Here is a 20,813-nt window from a genome sequence, read left to right on the forward strand (position 1 = left end):
CTCTGCTGGCTGCTGTAAATGGAAGGACAGAGGAAATCCTTCTAACAGCCTTGGCTTCTGGTCCCTGATGAATTGTGCACTCAGGCAAATGGAAACTATGTATTATTAGATGTCTCTGCTATATGTGGGGTTTTAGTTATTTTCTGCTATCTGTTTCTATGCAGCAATGTCCAGCTGAGCAGAGGCGACAGTTTAGCAGGAAGGCAAGGGACGCACATCTCACCTGGAGGCACCGAGTAGGCTGCAGGTGGTCCTTTGTAGTGTGGGAGCCACCCCTGCTCCCTCGGCGATGAAGCACTGAAGGTACGCCGGAGGTGTAGTTGGTTTGGGCATGGGGAACCGTGAGAAGAATCTAGAGGTCTGAATTGAGCGACTGATGTCAGGAAATCTCTCCTGGGTACCAGCTCTGGAGATGGGTGTTCGGAGCCTTGCTGGTGGCTGCTTTGGAGAGGGGAGTTGGCAGCTTGTAGAGCTGGCTGCAGTTTTGTGTGATCTGAGTCACAACACACCCGTTTATTCAATAGGAAAAATTTCCCGGGGACCTCTCTGGTTTCTAGAAGACAAGGAAGAAACTAAAACTTGTCAAATGCAAAAAGGAGGAATCTCCTTATTTGTCTTTAAACCAGCCAGCTCCTTGTTCCTTGTTAATGTCAAGAATTTTATTATTACCAGAGGACATACCACAACAATTACAAATTTTCAATTGAATTAGACTTAAGGAGACTGGTCTACAGTAACATATTTATATGATTGGTTTCTAATGTTGAATTTAATTATAAAAATAACTTGCCTGCAGCTAACACATACACATCTATATTTAAATAAGTCTTTTTCAGCTTATTAAGAAGTGGGTTAGCAAAGACAAAATTGCTGTTACTTAATGTTTATTAATAAACCATTAAACTAAAACCAGTGTGCAAATCTCTTCTTGCATCTTTACTCTAAAATACACCATAGTCAAAAACATTACAGCTGGTATGTACAAAACATTATTCTGGAATGGCTTGTGATCCTATTCATATCCGAATTAACATTCACCTGTAGACAAGTGAATTACAGACCTGTGTTGAAGTCTCTTAATCACAAATGCCTTTCTTGTCAAATCACAAAAAAAAAGGGGGATAGTCCAGACACATAAGAACCTGCCATTAACATCACACTGACGCTAATCCTGTCTTGAAAGAGCTCCGTAACAAATACCCTACAGTATTTCTTTGCTGTATGATACACTGTCAACATTCGGATCTTTCCAAAGTTAGCGTATTGCTGGGGAGACTGCAGGAAGGATTGAAGGAAAAGAAGGTCAATTAGTCCTCGTTTCCCCCACTCCACACACACTGACTCAAAGTGCAAAATCTTGAATTTTAAGGTCATCGACTCCTCACCCTCTCCTTGTACCCTTTAACACAGGAGAGGGACTGGCATGTTTTCTTCACCCGTCAATAATGCTCCATCCTCTCTCTGCAGTGTTTCTTTCCAGCAGGACACACGTATTTCAGAACGTGCTTCCCTTGAGGAGAGACCTCCCCGACCTAACACCACGGCTGCGGTAAGAGGAGCTCCCTGATCTATCCGTCTTACATCGGGGTGATGCCTGAGCTCTGAAAAATAGATATAACAACATCTGGGATGCTAAAAAACTAGTTTCTTCTCCTACATAGCTCCTGCCCAAGTATAGCAACGATTCCTTTCATTGTATCTCAACAGCAGAGTTTAGAAACTTTGCGCTGATAAATCTGGGGAAGCGATATTTGCACAAACACTTGCCAAGGCACACAGTACAGCTGCGGCAAAAGTTCTCACCCACTAACTGGAAAATATGTGACATGTTCTCTGGCCATATCAGATTTTTAGTAGGCTTTGATTTGAAAGGCAGCATCTGTAAGTCAAACGCTTCCATTTGTTCAGAAAACAGATGCATTCGTTTCCCAGCAAAAATAAGGAAAACATTGTCAAGTTCAGAGGCAGAAAAAAAATGGAGAGCATTTTGCCAGAGTGGAATTTTAACATTTTAGACTGCATCAAAAGGTATGAATTGCCTTGATGTGCCCTTGATTTTTCTCCAGTACTCAAATAAATAATTGACAATTTCCCCAGCAGAGTATGCGATGCTCAGGAAATATATATGTGAATTCCAGATTAAAAACACAAATATTTCTTTATCTGTGAGACCTGTTTCAGGAAGATAAGTATATTCTTTCTTTGGCGGAACCTTTATGATGCCCCCAAGGATGATTCGTATCCTGGTCTCTGATGCATGAAGGTTGGAGCCTCAAAGTCCTACTGAAGTCAATGGGACTCCACTCTGGTATGAAGTCTAACTGTATCACATAAGTAGTCATGAGAGAAACTGTGACACATTTTTCTGACTTCAAATAATTCATGTGTTACGCGCTGTGATCTATTGTAGAGCAGGAAAAGTCTTGGTTTCCATCAGAACATTTAGCAAAAGAGTTTTCAAGGGGTTTTTTGATTGTTTTGACAATCTCAGCCTCAGGCTTTCAAAGACAAGAGTTTACACTGCATAACTGAATGGCTAAGTATCATAATAAGCCCAAAACAGCAATAAAAGATGAAGCATGTGATGCGGACAGAGAGGAAATAGGAAATGGTGTACCAGTAGCAGAAATACGGAAAAGTACCTGATCTCAGGAACAGAATCTGGCAAGATGCTGAAGGTACTGGGAATATTACTGAGATTTGCGGCCATCCCATGAAGCTAGAGAGTGCTCGGTTGCTTTCAGAATGAAAGCAAATGACTGGCAATTGCTCAAAGAGCGGTGAAGGTGGGAATTGCATTGCATTTCATGTGCTTTACTTGCAGCCCTTCGGTGTTCAAATGACCATCCTCTGGTTTTTTAAGGCAAATCACAAAAGTAACAGAAAAGAGAAGAAAACAAACAAACTGAAGCTGGGTCAGAAAAGCCCTGAGCAACAGGAGCAAGTCTCAGTTAGTGCTGGTTATATTATGAGCGCAAGAGAAAGAGATACTGTAAAAATCTTTGCTTCTCCCCAGCCTACAGGAAAGCTTGTGCTTTCCACAGAGCAGCCGCAGCCCACGGCCCTTGGGCCACCCGTGTACGTTCACTCCCAAAGACCTGAAGTCTTTCCTTTACTCAGGCAAGTTTTCCAGCCATGTGAACGTGCAAATCTAACATTTTTCCTACATATGTGTAAAGCTGTTGTCATGCCTTTAAATAACCTTTGTCACAGTATCCTTTACACATTAGCAGGGAGTCTGTCCCTTTTTGTAACTGTCGCTTGAAATAAATATTTGTATTTAAATTCTATTATGTTACCATATATCTTTAAGCAGATTAGCAAACTTTAAAATATTTACATATGTTTGAGACATCACCAAATGTATTTGGGGTGGTGGGTGGGGAAGACACATCTGCAATCCATTTTCTGAAGTATAAACGGTTACATTTTTTTTGTTCTTGAGGAAAAAAAAAAAGACTGCTTCAACAGATATGGGCATCTCTAACGTATATCGGTTGCCCAGCTCCTAGGATGGGCATGAGTTATTTGTGCTGTACTTTCTGAAAAATGCTGTTCTTCAGTGATTTGGGAGTTTTATTTTATTTTTAGTGAAGTCAGATTAAGCAGCACAAAGCGACCTAATAAGACAGTATTTCCAACACATTTCTCATGTGAGAAAGATGCTTTCAATGTCTTTTCAAGAAGCCAAAGCAGGCTTTCAGAATTTGGAAGGAAAAAACCAACACAGGTCTTACAATGAATTCAGCACTATTATGTGATACCTTATATGTCCAGAGGAAAAGAAATCAAGAAGGATATGATCAAAAAGGGAGTAAAGGGATATGGCACTATCAAAGAAGACACGAATAAGGATGGATTTGATCCCATCTTTATCATTTTCATATGGTACTTAACAATTCAAAGCTCACTGTATATTTTTAAGGCAACAGCCAAGTGTTGGTTCACCTACCAACTGCCCCGTGTTTGCACAGACTGGAGTAAGCGAGCAGATACACAGATAAAATATATGGCTGCGTCCATCATAACCCCCACCGACACACACTAATTCCCAACTGTTCATACTCTCATGTATTCTTTTTTTTTTTTTTTTCCCAGACACTTGACTCTGCAGTCATCACTTACACATCACTCATTCCTCCATCTCATCCTTTCTCATAGGAACAACAACTCAGGGCGTTTATGACCCGACTCAGGAGACAGCAGGCCAGCAGGGCACAGGCCCTGGCTGCACAGGGGACATCAGTGCCTTTCGCTGAACACACATTTGGGATCTTTGTGATAAGACTGTCAGATTTACCTGACGTAGTATACTCTAAGAATAAAGCCTAATTTTATTTAAATCTCTTATCTAAGGACCATATTTCTTTGCCATACAACTTTAGCTATAAAAATTAAGAACAATCTTATCACTTACATAGTATTCCATGTTCAAAAATGAAGCAGAGGGCATGGATCATTACTTATTCATCACTCTACATTTTACTGCATGTGGAAAACAGAGTCAATAAAATACAAGAAATAAAGATTCTCTCATTGAAGGCCAAGCTGCCAAACTCCCCCACTTGCTACACCCGTACCACGTGTAAGGTGGAAACAGACCAGTTTCTGCCTGCTTCCCCCACATCTGAAGACTGGGTAGGATGACATGGATGGTCCAAACAGCATCAGACTGTACATCTTAATAATTGCTTTTCAGCTACTTCTAAAAATGGCATGTTATTGACTATTTTTAGTAATGGCAACAGTATCTTTTAATAGCACTATTTCAGCCTGCTAATTAAGTGGTCAGATTAGTGACAGATAAATATCCATTCTTTGAGAGAGCCAATTAAGAACTTCCATCATCTGGGATGTGCATGTACCTCCAGGTAGAAGTTCTCCCAAGCAGTGCAGGTGGGCCAGCTCACCCAGGGAGCACCCAGCCCCCAGCTGGGGACGTTTGCTGCCATTTGCCTTACAGAGATTCAGCAGAAATGGCAGCCCTTGACCTCCCTCTCCACTCAGACAGAGTCCTCCTGAATTTCTGTTTCTGACTACACAGCTGGCACACAAGTCTTAGACCGACAGGAGATATTTCTCTTCCGCACCACTCAAGGATATCTCCCATAATGGACTACTCAGGTTGGCGAAAAATACTCTTTCAGCACTTTATCAAATATGATTAAATACTCCAGCATTTTTGCTTTTACTTACACTGCACAACAAAGGTTTATTAATGCATGTCATTAGGATACAAACGAAAGACTGTATAGTGAACGCACAGACAAGCTGTCCCTAAGTGACCTTGATTTTCAGCCACATAGTTTTCCTTGCAGGCCAGCACACGTTAATTTGGCATGCTTCATTGGTCATTACATATTGCCCCTGAATTATTTATTTCCTGCACTTGACTGCTGTCTATTCTCTCTCAGACTTTGAGGAAAGGATAGCGCATGAGAAGGGCCGGATGGTTCGGTACACAAGGTTGGCCGATAGGAGACCATGGTTGCCAATTTAGCGTAACGGCTCACTTGCCGTGCCACTTCACACAAGCCACTCTACTTCTCGGGGCTTTAGTCTCACCTTCCCCTTTGCCTGATTTGGCTGCAGAGATTATAAATTCTTTAAGGCAAGGACTGTCCTTCAGCAGCTGGATGCTTCTACTCCCATGTCAAAATAAGCAAGCTACTGATATTTCCTGTAGGCAGGGAAACTGCTCAGCATTATAGGCCATCTTTGAGAATGGTGTCATACAATGGGTCACAGGAGCGTCAGGTTCTCCCTACCTCTCCCGATACCCGCCGCCATCAATCCTGTTTCAGCCTTCTGGCTAGTAAGTACAACCACCCCATAAAAGACTCAGCCCTAACAAGGGCTATCCTACCCCTGTTCAAATCCAGCTGTGCCAAAGCACACCTACAGTTTCAGATGTATTTACAAGAAGAAGCCTCTTTACCTCCTCTTGCACTGGTTACACGTAATTTTTTAATCATGATTTCTCTTAGATCTCCAGGTTGACTTGGCACGATTCAACCCTCTCTTGCCCAGTTACTCCTTTCCTACCTTCAGTTAGGGAGGGTGAATCAGGCTAAAGGATGTGATTTTACATGGAAGTGAAACGTTACTATTTGCATGGGGAAACAGACAGTCAGAGTTGCTAAATGGCTTAAAGACCTCCTGAAGGGAAGGTGGTCAAATACAAATGCTGCCTTGCTCCAGCCCAACAGCAGGTTTTCCCACGTGAAAGACCTGTTTTCACTGCACACGTTTCATCTCTAAGCCTTCAGTTTCCTATTGACTTTGGACCATCCCACAAGCGTTCCCAAGGGTGAGGTGATCTGCACGTTAAGGTTTAGCTGCACAGCTTCACTTATGTTTTGATGCAATTTGATATCTATATATGCTGAAGTAAAACGCTGGCCAGATCATGCTCATGAAAGTGGGTTGTATATCTTTACAGTCTGCTTTTCTCCCAGAGCACGGGAGTGCAGTGTGGGCCCTGGATGTGCGCTGGCAGCTTATCTCACCTTCTCATCCTCAGAGAAGAGGCCGGCCTATGATGGCCATTTAAAGTCTCGTGACATAAAGTTGCATTCTGAGGCAAATGAAAAGGGAAGGACTTGCAGGTCTTGGGAAAGAGGAGCGATGCTCAGCTCCTGTGAAAATCGTAAGGATACCGGCTCCTCCTGGCTGCCGCCTGCTTATGTGCAGACACGTATCACTGCACATGTACCTGTCCCGTGTACGGTGTCCCACAGGCAGCAATGCAGCCTGCTCAGGCCCAAAGAGCAGGCACAACTGCTGTATGTCTTCAGCTGAAAGGAATTCCGAGGTCCCTGCAGCAACAACAAACCAACTGGGGACAGGAGGTAGGGCTCCAAGAGACTATTTCCAAACCCACCAGTGATTTAATCCTCTGATGGTCTCAATTACTCCAACTAGGCAAAAGAGATAGATTGTTACCTTCTCTATACTCCTCGCATAAAGGCAGAAGAAATTATTCTCATTATTCAACACACACAAATCTAAAGGATATTTATCGTATATACTGGTGACCCACAGCTGCTCAAGTGGGGCAGTGCCAGAAGAAGGAGGACACACTGCGAGGGATGGCCACTCGATGACCATCCTTCCAGCTCCCGCAGCAGAGCAGCAGGGATCTGACCACTGACTTTCAAACTGAAATTTTAAAGCCTGAGCTTCTGCTTTAGTGAAATAATAGTGCAGTCATGATAATAACGGCAAGAAATACATCAAGTTCTTAGGTATCTTATTAATGAGAAACATTAAGCTGAGTAAGTGATACACTCCAGATTTTATTGAACCAACACCCACAAATAAATATACTTGTTCCCACGAATAAGGATTCATTCTTCAGTTGAATGAGTCTATAATTTAATCCATTGTTACACCCTAACCAGAGCCAGTATTTAACATCTTTTCTAATCGAGTTATAATTTAATTTTTTTTTAATTTCTTTTAAATTAGTTGAAATCCTTTCATTTTTTCTTTTATGAAGGAAAGTTCTCCTTTTTGCCTATGATTGAGTTTGATCTGGCTTTGTTAGAGCCCTCTTAAGATATACAGTACACATTTTTGTTCTTCTTATCTAAGTTTCCAGGACTTCATCAATAGCAGAGCATATTTTTCTATCCAAGAACTAACCAAATTTATTCAACAGATTATACATTAATTTTACCATTAGAACATAATATGAGCAGATAATCCACAAAAATGCTTCAGATTTTTTGAAAGTGAATTTAATTATAACTAGTAATGTGCATTTGAGAATTATAATTATGAAAAGTCATGTTCTATAAATCTGAAATGACAGATTGTATTTCAAAGCCTTATTGCAGAGGAATTAGAGTACCGATTTATTAGTTGTAAATGTCTGATTATTGCAGCTTTGCTAAAAAACATGATCACAGCATATTCTAGCTGGATTTAACATGTTTAATCCTTCCGACAAGAATCATATTTTGAACAGAAAGCAGCACTGTGTTAATTTGTTTATGAGACAGATTTAGACAACTAATCTTTGTCTTATGATCCCTGAACAGTAATAATTTAAAAACACTTTACATACTTGTATTTTTCCAGCTGCAGACTACAGCTGATTATGAAATTTACATTCATCTATAAGCACCGTGATTATCGCTCGGCATTAGGAAGGATGCTTCGCATTATTTGCAATTTCTCTGTTACTGAGGAATACTCTGTCCACATGAAGCCCGCATCACCTCGGCTAAGTATTTGTCTGGTCACATGGAGAAAGCTCTGGAGGGCAACCACGATGGTGGGCATCTCTCTCCTGTCCCATGCGCACTCACGACAACTTCCCAGCAAATCCAGAAGTGACAAGCAAACATAATGGGCTGGCACTGACTGAAAATAAAGCCCCGTGTTTAATTAACCAGACATAATGGGGTATGCTATAGGGTGGGTTTCCCTCGAATCCACTAGTGCTACAGTTTCTAATGCGGTTCCCTCAAGGGAAAAACACGCTACGGTTTGTAATGAAAATTGACATTTCTCCATCTGTCAAGTCGTAAAGCTTTAAATGAGGACAGTTACCGATCTAGAATGACTTGCTACTAAACTGTTTAATATCTATTTTAAAAAATCTTCCCACTGGACTTAATTTTATATGCACTGCTGTAAAAACCTACTTCTTGTCATCATATAGCTGAGCAAGGGGAATCGACCATTTCTCTAGATGCCCGTTATCTGGATTTTTATTAGGAATTAGAATTCATCTCAAGAGAAACGTCTTTAAATTTCTTTAAAAAAATAACCCCTCTGGTGGTTATTTCCTGGCCAGTGATGCCATGTCAGTTTGGGTACAAGCTCCCTCCTTTGTGGGGAGCTGCACCCCTCAGATGATCCAACAGAAGTCCCCAGTGCTGTGCTAGGCAAAGGTTCATGTTCTCCAGGGCAGAAACTGGTAACTGGATGGCACAGACCTCCCCGAGACTCCTATTCCCCTTACACACATCTCCTTGTGGTCTGGGAAGGTGAAAAGCAGATGGTGGGACCATACTAATGTGGATTCACATCTTTTCTCCCTTCTTGATCTGCTTCCAAGCCCCCACTCACAACCGATGGCCACAGAAGTGCTGCACAGGCCTCAACTACTCCAAATTCTGCTCCTTTCTGAAAAGGGAAAGCACGTTTCTGCTATGATCATACCAGGCTCCTAGAAGCTTTAAATACACTTTGTTGGTCTCTAGGTATAATCAGAGTAATAAAAGGAAACAGATTTTATTCAGTGAGAACTGAAAGATCCCATTACAGCTTTGCCAGTCAGTTGTCTATCAACCTGCAGTACATGGCACACATTCATTTACTGTTACATAGTTTCTAAAAATAGATGAATAAATAAAAAAAAAAATCTGGTAAGATAACTGCCTGAACTTCAAAAAAAAAAAAAACCAAAACCAAACCCATCTCACTTCAAGTACAACCTGGCGGCACTTGGCAATCATTGATGTTGTTCATTTATCACAGGTGCTGTGAACTGAACTGCCAGAGTAAGCTGATAGCAGGCTACAAGCAATCCAGCTTACAATATTACAATATTTCATCAGTCAGCTGTTTCCAGTGAAAAATCAGAAGCAGCAGACCACTTGCTCAACACAAAAACACGTGAATATTCCTGGAAGTCTCTTCTACAGCATCTTTCCCAGCTTGTATTGCTTATCTCCAGTGGGGGACCTGTTTGTTACAGTACTACAGAGTTACTTGAGGCGGGTTGCAATTTTTAGACCTTGCCATTAAGTACAAGCCTTCTTGACAACAAACAATTCTCCTACCAGATTTATAGATCATTTTAGCTAACGTAAATGAAGCAAATCCCTTTGTTTACAAAGAAAGCATCTCCACCTCTACAAAGGATAGGGCTTGGCAACTCCAATTCCCTAACATGTATGCCCACCCCGAATACGGGGCATTTCATTTGTGCTGGAATCAGGTCTGCTCCATCCCCGAGAGCGTTAACAAATGTGTTTGTCCCCAAAATGACTGAATGCGAAGAGAGGCAGCTTGAAGAAACTTACGCCGTGACAGTTTCACTGAGCCCGGCAGGACGGCTCGAGGAGCAGGGTGCTCATGAGGGAGGTTAGCAGGCTTTGACCCACATCATCTGATGCTCAATGAGCTACATTTCCTTGAAAAACATCTTAACTGTACCCTTCACTGAGAGATTAAGATATACCATAAAAAAATGAAACGTTTGCTTGTCTTTCACTAATTTCGTCGTTATTTTTCTATTTACATATTTTTGGCCAGAGGCTGAAATAGAAAAGCCTGCATCCTTCTCTTGGAGACCAGTGTAAATCACTCTGCTCTCAGAGGAGAACCTTTTCAGGGTCACTAATACAAAATTCACCTGAGCACCAGACTTTTTCTTTCTTCTTCTCTTATGATAAAGGTCCTTTGACATCCTTAGCAAAGACAAAGGATATAGGCACACATCTCAGCCAGCGTAACACAGCAAAACCTACCTGAGAAACCAGGCAAGGATGTTGTCCCGTGCTGAGCTCCATGAGGCAATGGTTACATTCCAAATTTATAGCTGGCTCAGATGCGTCTATATGAACTACGGTCCCGCGTGACCACGCGGCCATATCCAAAACAACACACTGAGTTCTTTGGGAAGTCCAATTCTTGCTAAGTCAAAGGGTTTGCTAACAAAAAAGGAAGCTTAGAAAGTCTTATAGACCTACTTTTCTGGCAGGTTTAAGGCAAGTGCTCACCTACCTTCATTCAGAATCTGACCTTTTCTCATGCTAAGAAGTTTTTAAATAATTGGTACATTGTGAAGCAAGTAAAAACGTAGTAAGTTGATTTTAACAAGGACTGTATATGATCCATATATTATATTCAGCACCTCTTAGAGCAAATAATAGGATGGAAAAGCTGTTAGAGTTTTTCTCAGTCCATGCAATTGGGTTACTCTGCTTCTCTTCAGAGAGTCCAAACGAATGCATGGTACGCCAAGTTGCTCCCTGGGGTGGTTTTATTTGCTTGAAGGGACAAACTTGGCCAGGAATATCTTAGGACAGACTCCAAGTACTCTAATTCCTCTTGCATTATGTTCCATTTGCTTATTTCTGTGTTTTCAGTATTCATTTCATCCTTCTCCAGCTTCTTTTTCCAACTCAGCAGTTCTTACACTGAGCTGTTCAGCATTTTGCTGTGGTACAAATATCCATCCCCGGATACCTTTACACAAGTCAACAGCTGAAAGAGGCAGTGGTGCTACAGCTTCATCCCCTCCCCGAGGGAATTCAAACAACTAAAGCCGGTTTTGTGTGGGCAGAGATAGAGGCTGGGGGGAAGGGATCTTAGGGGTGCCTTTTCCAGCCTCTCATTTTGCCAAATATGCACCAATCTGGTACAAATTCTGGATGTTTTGTTGCCTTTTTTTATTCTACCCTTCCCAAACACACCCCCCCCTCTGCCACCAGGCTGCAGAAATACTTGTTCGCAGCATTGTTAGAACCATACTATCCTCAGCTTGTGAGCAAACTGGGTTGGAATATATTTGCTATATTATGGTTTACTCCAGATAAGGCAGGGAACGGTCCTGCGGGATGGCTTTTCAACTTGCGCAAGTCATCACGGTTCCACCGAAATGAGTGGCACCATCCCATTTTGTACATGCTGGGGGCCAGGCCCCCGGCAAGTCAGCTGGTAAGCATTGCCTGAGAAACAGCGTGCAGCTTTTACACGGGACTTGGATTTTGGAGGGGTTTTAATGGATCCAAAGAACAGACTACAATTCAAATACGCTTGAAGATCCATCTGAGTTTTACCCAGGTTATTATGAGGAAGACACATCCCGATCTGGCAGCAAGCATGAACTTACATAGTTATCATAGACTTGGTTTTCAAGCATTTAGGGGAAACCATCTGTGTCCCCTCTGCTTACCGCAACTACCAAAGGCATCCTGTTATCTGAGGATCTCTGAAGACTGGAGGAACTGATATGAAGAGGAAAAGAGTCTTTTCTAGGAATTGCTTAATAATAAAGGTGCTACATTACTGGCAATCTAGCATACGCGCCAGGGAATGCCTCCCCCTGCCCTCCCCAACACTTTGGAGCAAAACCAGGCTTGTCAGTATGGCTAAATCCAAGGAGTGCCTTTAGACACGTTGAGCATCCTAGTTCAAGAGTAGGTTTGATTCCTTGATACATAATAAATTATCCAAAAGCAACCTTTGAAGACATACAACCCCTAACATTTTAAAATTAAGACTAAATTCAATTTAGAAAAATTGTAAAACAGTTTCCCTGAAATTAATCTTAAATGAAGTTTCTTGCTTGGCCTCTCGCTCGCTGCAGATAATCAATCTCGACGCGGCTGTGTGAGAAATGGAAGCTACTGAAAGGGAAGTGAAATTAAAGAGAGGAGCTAGGCCAGCAACATGAAAAGAGATATCTAATTATCAGCATTTTATTAGAAACAATTAACTAATATTCAATTAGTTGCCGTCCCTGAAGCAAAGTGACAGTTAGGAAAACAGAAAACGAACCTTGACAAGGTGTTCATTTTCTAATAAATGGGAGATGAGGGGAATCATTTATTGGTGTTTTACCCCCGGTCAGAGCCTTGGGGCAACTCACCCAGTGTGAGGCAATGGGACTGGCTGGTTGCCAACATTAACTGTACTTATTACATTCATCCCATGCAGAACACATCCATCTCCTGCTCTGCCTTGACATCCCATTTATTCTGAGATTCATTTGTCATGTCCCCAATCACCAAAATGAATAGAAACTTTCCAGCATGATGGATTGTGGTTCTAATTAGGACTAAAGAAAAGATCCACACTCAAGTAGAGCCCTTTTTCTTTTTCTTCTTCTCCTAATAGAATAGTATTCCTAGCCAACTTTGTGACTAATGTCCTTTTGTGGTGGTTGTCCACTGTAGGTCACCCAGTCAAAGAGAAACAGTAGTCCTTCCAGAATGGATTTTTCCTCCCCTAACAACTACACAAATTATTACAGAAAGAAGTCCAGACACACTGAAGACCGTGCACACACAGTTTGTTGATGTGCAGCAGATGTCTAGAATACCAAATTTGGACAGCATTTGTCCCTTGTTTGTCCCAGAATTTGCTTTAACAAAACAGGTATCAGGAATAGCCACTGTCCCCAGAATGATGAAAAAGCTGTCATTTGCCTGGCAACTATTACATCTGTTGGTAAAGAAATCTATTTTTTGTTAACAGACTTAAAATTGATATCAGCATTTTAAAGCAATTGCACTAAACACAGTGCCCTTATTTCAAACTCTAAACAAAGCCTAGCACGGATTTCGTTGTGTTGCCTCTCATTATCAGAGAGAAGTATCATTAGAAGTACACATGTGCCCTGATACAACAGGTTTGTTGGGGTTTTTTTTGAGTGTCCGCTGAGGTCTGACTCATGTTTCTCACATATCAGTTTATACTTTCAATAATTGTGATGTTAAAATGACTGTCTTTAATATGATAAAAATACAACTCCTTTTCATAGCTGTCTTAGCTTATTTTCCGTTCATTTGTATGTCTCTCTGCTCTAGAAGAATACCAAACCATGGCACTACAAAGGAATCAATAGAGCGTAGCGAAGGCAACGCTATTTTGTTTGAAAAACTTTTTAAGTTAGGGATAATATCTTAGCTAGTGGTAAGTAATACCACAAGCAGAGGACCTTGACCAATACAGAGATTTGTACACACTGAAAAATGACCCGTTCTAATTTGCACTTAAAAGTCAGAAGAAAGTAGACTACAGTTACAGAAGTGTTCAGGAATTTGCAGATACATGAAGAGTGTTCCAAATCATCAAAATAGCCTAATAACTATTAAAAAAAAAAAACCCAAAACAAAACAAAAAACCCCAAAGCCAAACAAAACTCAAGAAGGGTGTAGATTCACTTACTACAGGACGGACTGTAAGTATTAAGCACTAACAACCTGCTACAAAATTTCTCACATTTCAGAAGATGAGCATTCTGTTTGATTTATTTTGTTATCTGTACTACCTTTACATAGTAGGACATAACACTTCCACTAGAAACAACGGAAACATTTCACAAAGAACCTGTTTTAATAAGTACTATTTAAAGCACAACTATTTTTGGCTAGGGTAAAGAACGATTTCCTAACTCCTATAAAATAAAACAATTCGGATTATCCTAAAATTTAACTTAGCATTTTCCGTAAAGTTTAAATAAAGCAGACGCTGAAATCAATTTCAGTGCAAAAAAGCATGCGAATTTGAAGAAGGCTTGATGGCAGACACCAAATTTCTTTTGGCAGAACTCATCCTGGAAGTATTATGACCTGTAATAGGTCCAATTTCTCACGGCCTTGTCCAGAAGTGCTGCGCCCATGCACTCATACCTCACCAAATAAACACAGAGTATACAGCAACCCCTAGACCGCTGCTGCGGGACGAACTATACAACTGCTGTTTGTAAAAGCGGTCTTCATTTGAATTTGGAGATCAAAGCTCTCATCCCCTGCCACTTACTGCAACCAAAATACCGATCTCCAGTTTTTCTCCTGAATATTAACCTTTATCTTGAAGCAAGTATGGCTAACTTGATACAGTGGACATATTCTAATTTTTTCAACCATAAACCCCCCTATATGTAGGAATACATCCATACAAAGGATATTTTCCTTTCCTAATACTAGAAGTTACACACCAAGTGCGGGTACATGCAAGAACAGCTACAGAGTTTGCTATGGAAAACATTGATCTGGTGGGAAGGGAAACAGGTAATTACATTATTGTTTATTCTTATTTTATAGCAAAGCTACCTATGAACTTGCTGAGGCATTTTAAAAATGCCTACTCTAAATGCACATGCTAGTATAAACGCACAGGAAACAAGGTGGTTTGATTTTGCTAAAAGCCCGTTAGTTTAAGTGACGCTTTCAATGAGATCTGGATCTTTTTTCCATGCTTGCTTGAGCCTATGCTGGTACTGAAATGTTTCCCACTGAAGTACCCTCCCAACTCAGGATTTTATCCTTTCTATTTCAATTACTCTATGTAGATTCATAAATATGTGATGGATTTATGACAATAATCCAGTACGTAGCTGGTGGCTGGATCATCCCATACAATACTGAAATGTTCCCAGAGACAGCAAAGAAGTCTAACTTGAAACACTTCTCTAATACAATACATAGAATCACATCGGTTGGAAAAGACCCTTAAGATCACTGAGTCCAACTGTTAACCTAACACTACCAAGTTCACCACTAAACCACGTCCCTAAGCACCATGTCACGCTGAAGAATATTATTCAGGCAGAACAGGAAAATATCTTTATAGGCCATTGATCTGATTCATCCTATGTTGCAGTTTCTCCCCTATCAGTAGGCCCACAGAGACATGTTGTGCTCCCATTCGTCACACCAAGATAAAAAAAAGAAAGTAAGCCCATATGCAGCATTGTCTGCCCCCCAAAAAAGTTTAGGTGGCTCTGGGAATACAATAAAAGTGTCTATCAGGGGCCTTGGTGGCTCCTGCACTGGCTCTAGCAAGTTGCCAGAGATGTACCCTTCAGTATATTCTGAGAATAACACTCCTGCATAATTCAAATGAGCACTATAAATTGTCATTTAAATTGCATGAGAATCTGAGATAAGGTTGGCAAAAGATCCAGAAAGAGCCCCCGAGTGTCAGATTAACACAGCAGGCGAGAGACAAAACCGGGCGCTTTCTTTTCTTTTTGACTAAAAATCTTTCCGAGAAAAACTCAAAGCTTCTCTAATTCCTGACCTTCCATTTCAATGAAGAACAAGCAATCTGCAATCTTCCGCTATAATTGATCAGTGTTTAAAATGAACAAATTGTAGATTAATATAATATACTCAGGCCAGAAAAGCAAGATCTTGAAGAGCACTCTTCGAAGCAGATCCCTCGCTTCCACAAAGATGGATAATTTAATCTTTGTCATTGGCCTGTCTCTGTCAAAGAGAACAATGGATAGTCTATTCGCAATTGATGACTATATAGAAATTAATATTAGTAAAAGGTGTCCATTTAGTGTCTCACCTTCTGCGCTAAAGGTGACATCCATGATGGATGCATCCCGAGACAATGGATTTATCTTTAAAATGGAGTAATTACACAGTGGATGCATGGGTGACATAATGACATTGTGGTTTTATATTAATAAAAGAAAGAAATATTCCTTCTGAAGAAGGAAAAAATATGACTAACATGGTCATTTAGGAGATTTTGGCAGCTACTCTGTAACTGCAATAAGCACTTTTGAATTGCTCAGTTATAAATTGGAGTCCTACACAGTTTAAGCAATTCATGGTTAGCTTCCACGTGACAAACCCCAGCTTACAAGATTTAAGGTACTCATGGACTCCTAAATCTCCCACCTTTCTACGTGGGCCTTTAAAATAGGTGGCCTTGAGTCACAGAAATAAGAGGTGAAGGTGACAAGATTTGAAGGCGGGAATAGAGGGATGTGACTTGACTTCCAGCCCTGCCACTGACCCCTGGCCCCTCTCAGCGCCGCCAGTTGCTCTGTTTAGCAAGCGAACCCGTCGGTGCTCCCTCTGCTGTCCTGCAAAACCCAGCCTTGCCGCAGAGAAGCCTTCGCAAAATGACCGGTCGCTGCAGGAACTCTGAGGATGCCGATTTGGCACACACATTCCCTAAAAACAGGCCTCAGGTCACCAGTTCAGCTTCCCACTGGTTTTAAACAGCATCTGTTCGTAGTGCTATTTATTACTGTGTTGTGCTAATGCTTGGAAGAATGACACCCATTTGGTGAGGTGTAGCTGACCTTAGCAAAGTTTGTGATTTGTTTTCGGTTGGTCCCGTCCCCCCCCCCCCCCCCAAAATGCACCATTGTGCCCATTACTGAAACATTTCTTCTTATAACCTGTATCTGATGTTTCGGTGTGTTCCATATCGCTGTCTTCTGAAAATTCAATATAGAGTATCTCATGCAGAAAATTTAAAATTCTCTTGTTTTGAAGCTTTAAACCAGAAAGCTAAATTTTGAACTGAAAAATTTTTATGTTGGTCCCATAAAATGTATCATTGGACCTAAAAAGACTTGTTAATTTCCCCAACTTTATCCTCAAGAATAACCAGCAAACAAACCAACCCCCCACCCCCACCCCCACCCCTTATTTGTACAGTCCCCAGTAATCTCTGGGACTTCAAGGAGTTTAAAATGCAGTCTTTGGCAGATGTTTTCACCACTGGAATCATTCAGACTCAGGGTTTGATGGGGAGGTTTTATTTTATATACATATATAAAACCAGTCTCAATTTTAGTGTTTTAAAACCTTAAATAACTCAAAGCAAACAAAAATGAGTGCTCTTGTTAGGATTGATTATAATTTTTTTCAAATTTAATACTTATTAAAAACCTGGTAACTGTTGATATTATATTAAGCAAGAAGCCAAAATTGACCCTCTGTTACTTTCCTGGGGTTTCAGTGAGAATTAACAGCAAACTTTAGATGCCAAAATCATGCAATTCTGAAGGGTAAGGAACAATATAAGGTTTCTTTTTATTAATATATGATGCTTGGGTTAGTTCTCATTTATAGACCGAACGGTAAAAGTTCAAGAATGGATAGCAGTACACAAAGAAACAAAAAATTAATTTAAGTTCTTCGTTGTAAGGTACAGCAGAAAGAAAACATCATGTTTCTTCTCTCATGAAAACCCTATATTTTGTGCACGCCAGTCAAACTGATTGATGCCGCGTTTCAGCTAGGAAGGCTGACCTGCGCACTCAGTCTTTACAACAAACTTCAGAAACTGTTTTCTCTGGAGAACTCCCATTCCCAGCCCCTAAATTCCATTAAAAAGGCAGCTAAAAACATTAAATACTTTCCAACTTCTACTCTTCTATTAATCCACAGCTACAGCCGCCACAGGGGTTTTATGAGTTAGGCAGCGAGATGGGAGTGGACCATGAAAAACTACATTATGATGTCGTCCACAGTTGAAGGCATTTGAAGTCTGAATGTAAGAAAAGAACAAATACTGGCTTTGAGTTTAAAGCAAAGATTCAATACCATTTTCTCTTTTTAATTGGAATTAATTTGCTGATCCATGCTTCATATACTTTCCTTTCAAGGCTGACTGTTAATTTAGTAAAGGACACATCTTCAGCTGCTCAAAGAGGAAACGTTTCCAGCACCAGTTAGACATTCAGCCACCTCTTCCCAGGTCGTCAGGCTGGCAGCTAATGACTAAACCCCCCGGCTTACTTGAGTTTTCTGACTTGGTATGTGGAGGAATTTTCTGGTAGGCGGTTCAGGAAGAAAAATACGTAATACCACCAACAGGAGTGATTTGGTGTTTCTCCAAACAAATTTTCACTTTCTTCATGCGAACAAACTTAGGTAAAATTTGAAACATTATCTAGAGACATCTCTCCCACTTCCAACCCATTAATAATCCTATTAATGCCGGTCATTTACACGCCAAGAAGTGGTTCAGGTCTTTAAAGACGACACTCAGTGACAGTAACTAGGAAGCAATTTGCAAAGACAATTCTGTTAAGATTATGAACTACAAAATACATCCAAATGAAATGGTTTGTACAGCTGTAAGCAATAACTAAAAAGATCCTACCAAAGGTATACAAGAGTCATTAAGTTATTTGGAGGAATATATGAACATTTTATAAATTCTGGTTAAAGTTATGATGCTGTTACTATGAAAGTTGTGCATCATGACCTAATGATGCAGAAAAACCTGTGCCATTAAGTGAGAAGAGAGGAACAAAGCTTTACAGGAGGGAGAAATCAACTTATCTATAGGATCGGCCAAGGTTGAACTAGTACAAGAGCAGGAAAACTAAGAGATGAAATCCAGAATTGGATAACTAGCATCTTTTTTCTCACTCCCCCAGTCTCTCCTTCCCCAGAAAATGAAGAATTTTGCTCCCAAGCCATAATCATAAGTATTTTCAGAAGCAGCCTCCTTCTCAAAGTGATCCCAGAACTTGGAGGGGTACTAGCGACTCCACACAACTGTTTCTCACATATGCAGTTTTTATAAGCCCAGTGTCAAAGGCAAGATTTTAACATTTAGAAAGTGGAACCAAGGTTAAGGCTGGGATTTTGAGACCTAAGGAGCTTAGGCTTTAAAGTTCTGTTGAATCAAATTAATTCAATTTAATTCAATTTAATGGTAACATTAAAAGGATCCCTCTCAAAACATCCACTCTTTCGAGAGTTTTATTTTATCTGAAACCTATTTTGTCTCCTTTAAGCCCTCTGACCAGAAGGCACCATTTCAACATTAATCTTTCAGATATTCCTTATTTTTGCACCACACTTTTATCCAATGACTTGACTCTGCAGCCTCCAACCATGATTTCATGTTTACTGGGATTGTTTGTTTGTTCTTCTCTCTTACAGTCACCTACCAGACAATATGGAAATCGCTAGGAGAAAACTGATTATTTTTTATTATTATTTAAAAGTAATATTCTGGATTTTAATAAGTTAGTCTGTTTATTTACATGACTTAAATGATTTGTTTCTGCAGATGTGTCTGGAACAGCTGGTAGGATGCGAAGTGCCTAGGAGACCCTGCCTTCTTTTCTGTACAGTTGGACTATAAAATTTATGACTTTTTCCCAATCTAAACCAGTTTTGCTTCATTTGCAAAATAAATCCATCAAAAAGGACTGATCTTTAGCTCATCTTTTTACTGGATTTGATTCTTAGCCTTTTTTCCACTGTAAAGGGAAGAATGGTAGTGAAACACACAGAGACTAGGATTAAGATGACAGTGTTGACTCTCTTCTCCGCGTTGCATTATGGAGCCTGGCATGGTGCAGGGCTGCACTTCCCACTGGAGAAGGCAAGAACTCTGTTTCCACTTTCATGCTCCAAGGCCACCCCAGTCCATTTGGACATTTAAGGGATGAATATTTTGAGGGACCTTCCTAGCACTGGCCAAACACAGACTACCCACATCCTCTACACTATGACAATCAACGATCCCGCTTCTTCCACTTGAGCCAACTCCTCGTATGGGGCCAATGCAGTTCCTTTAACTTTCAGAAGCCTTCTACACTAAGTTCACTTTATTTGGAGCTTAGGTCTGGGGCACAAACACTCACTGTGCCCATTCCCAAAGATCTAAAGGTCTTTGGCAACCGTGGCTGGACATGTAACTACTTAAGTCATACAACTGGTTCAAGCTGCCTCAGTATGTTGAAGAGACGACGGGCTGCACCCACCTTGGCTTTATACCACGCTCAGTCCCTTATAAGAGTAGAAGGCACTCAACCAAAACGGTAATGATTTACACTCACTTTACCCTAGTGTAATCAACAAAACGAGCGTAACACTACGAAAACCCAGGGCCTGGCTCTTTTTTAAATTCTATTTTCAGCCAAAAAGCCACTGGGAAAAATTCAGTCACTGATGAAGTTCTACAGTCTCATTTTACTCACTCCCTTCAAAAGTTTTAATAAAGTTGTAGTTATCACAAACATTTGCCCCACAGAGACTTTCCGCTTTGAAAAACACCAGAGTGCTCCCAGGCTGACTCTTATCCTGGTATTTCATATAAACATACAAAGTGCAATCTGTGACACAGCACCAAGGGTCACTTAGAGGGCTCATGCCATGTTGAACTAATTATAAAAAAACTGGCAAGAAAGTAACACATGACAGTTTTATATATTTCAGAGATACCTTCTGCAGAACACTGAGAAACAGTCCAAACAAACAAAAAAAAATTATGACATAAGTCTATAAAGAAAATCTTACTTTCTTTTTTTTTATTTTTCAAGTTTTCATAATGATTACTTTTTCACC

Source organism: Charadrius vociferus, unplaced genomic scaffold (genome assembly GCF_000708025.1).
Source record: "Charadrius vociferus isolate BGI_N301 unplaced genomic scaffold, ASM70802v2 scaffold400, whole genome shotgun sequence".
Taxonomy (NCBI): domain Eukaryota; kingdom Metazoa; phylum Chordata; class Aves; order Charadriiformes; family Charadriidae; genus Charadrius; species Charadrius vociferus.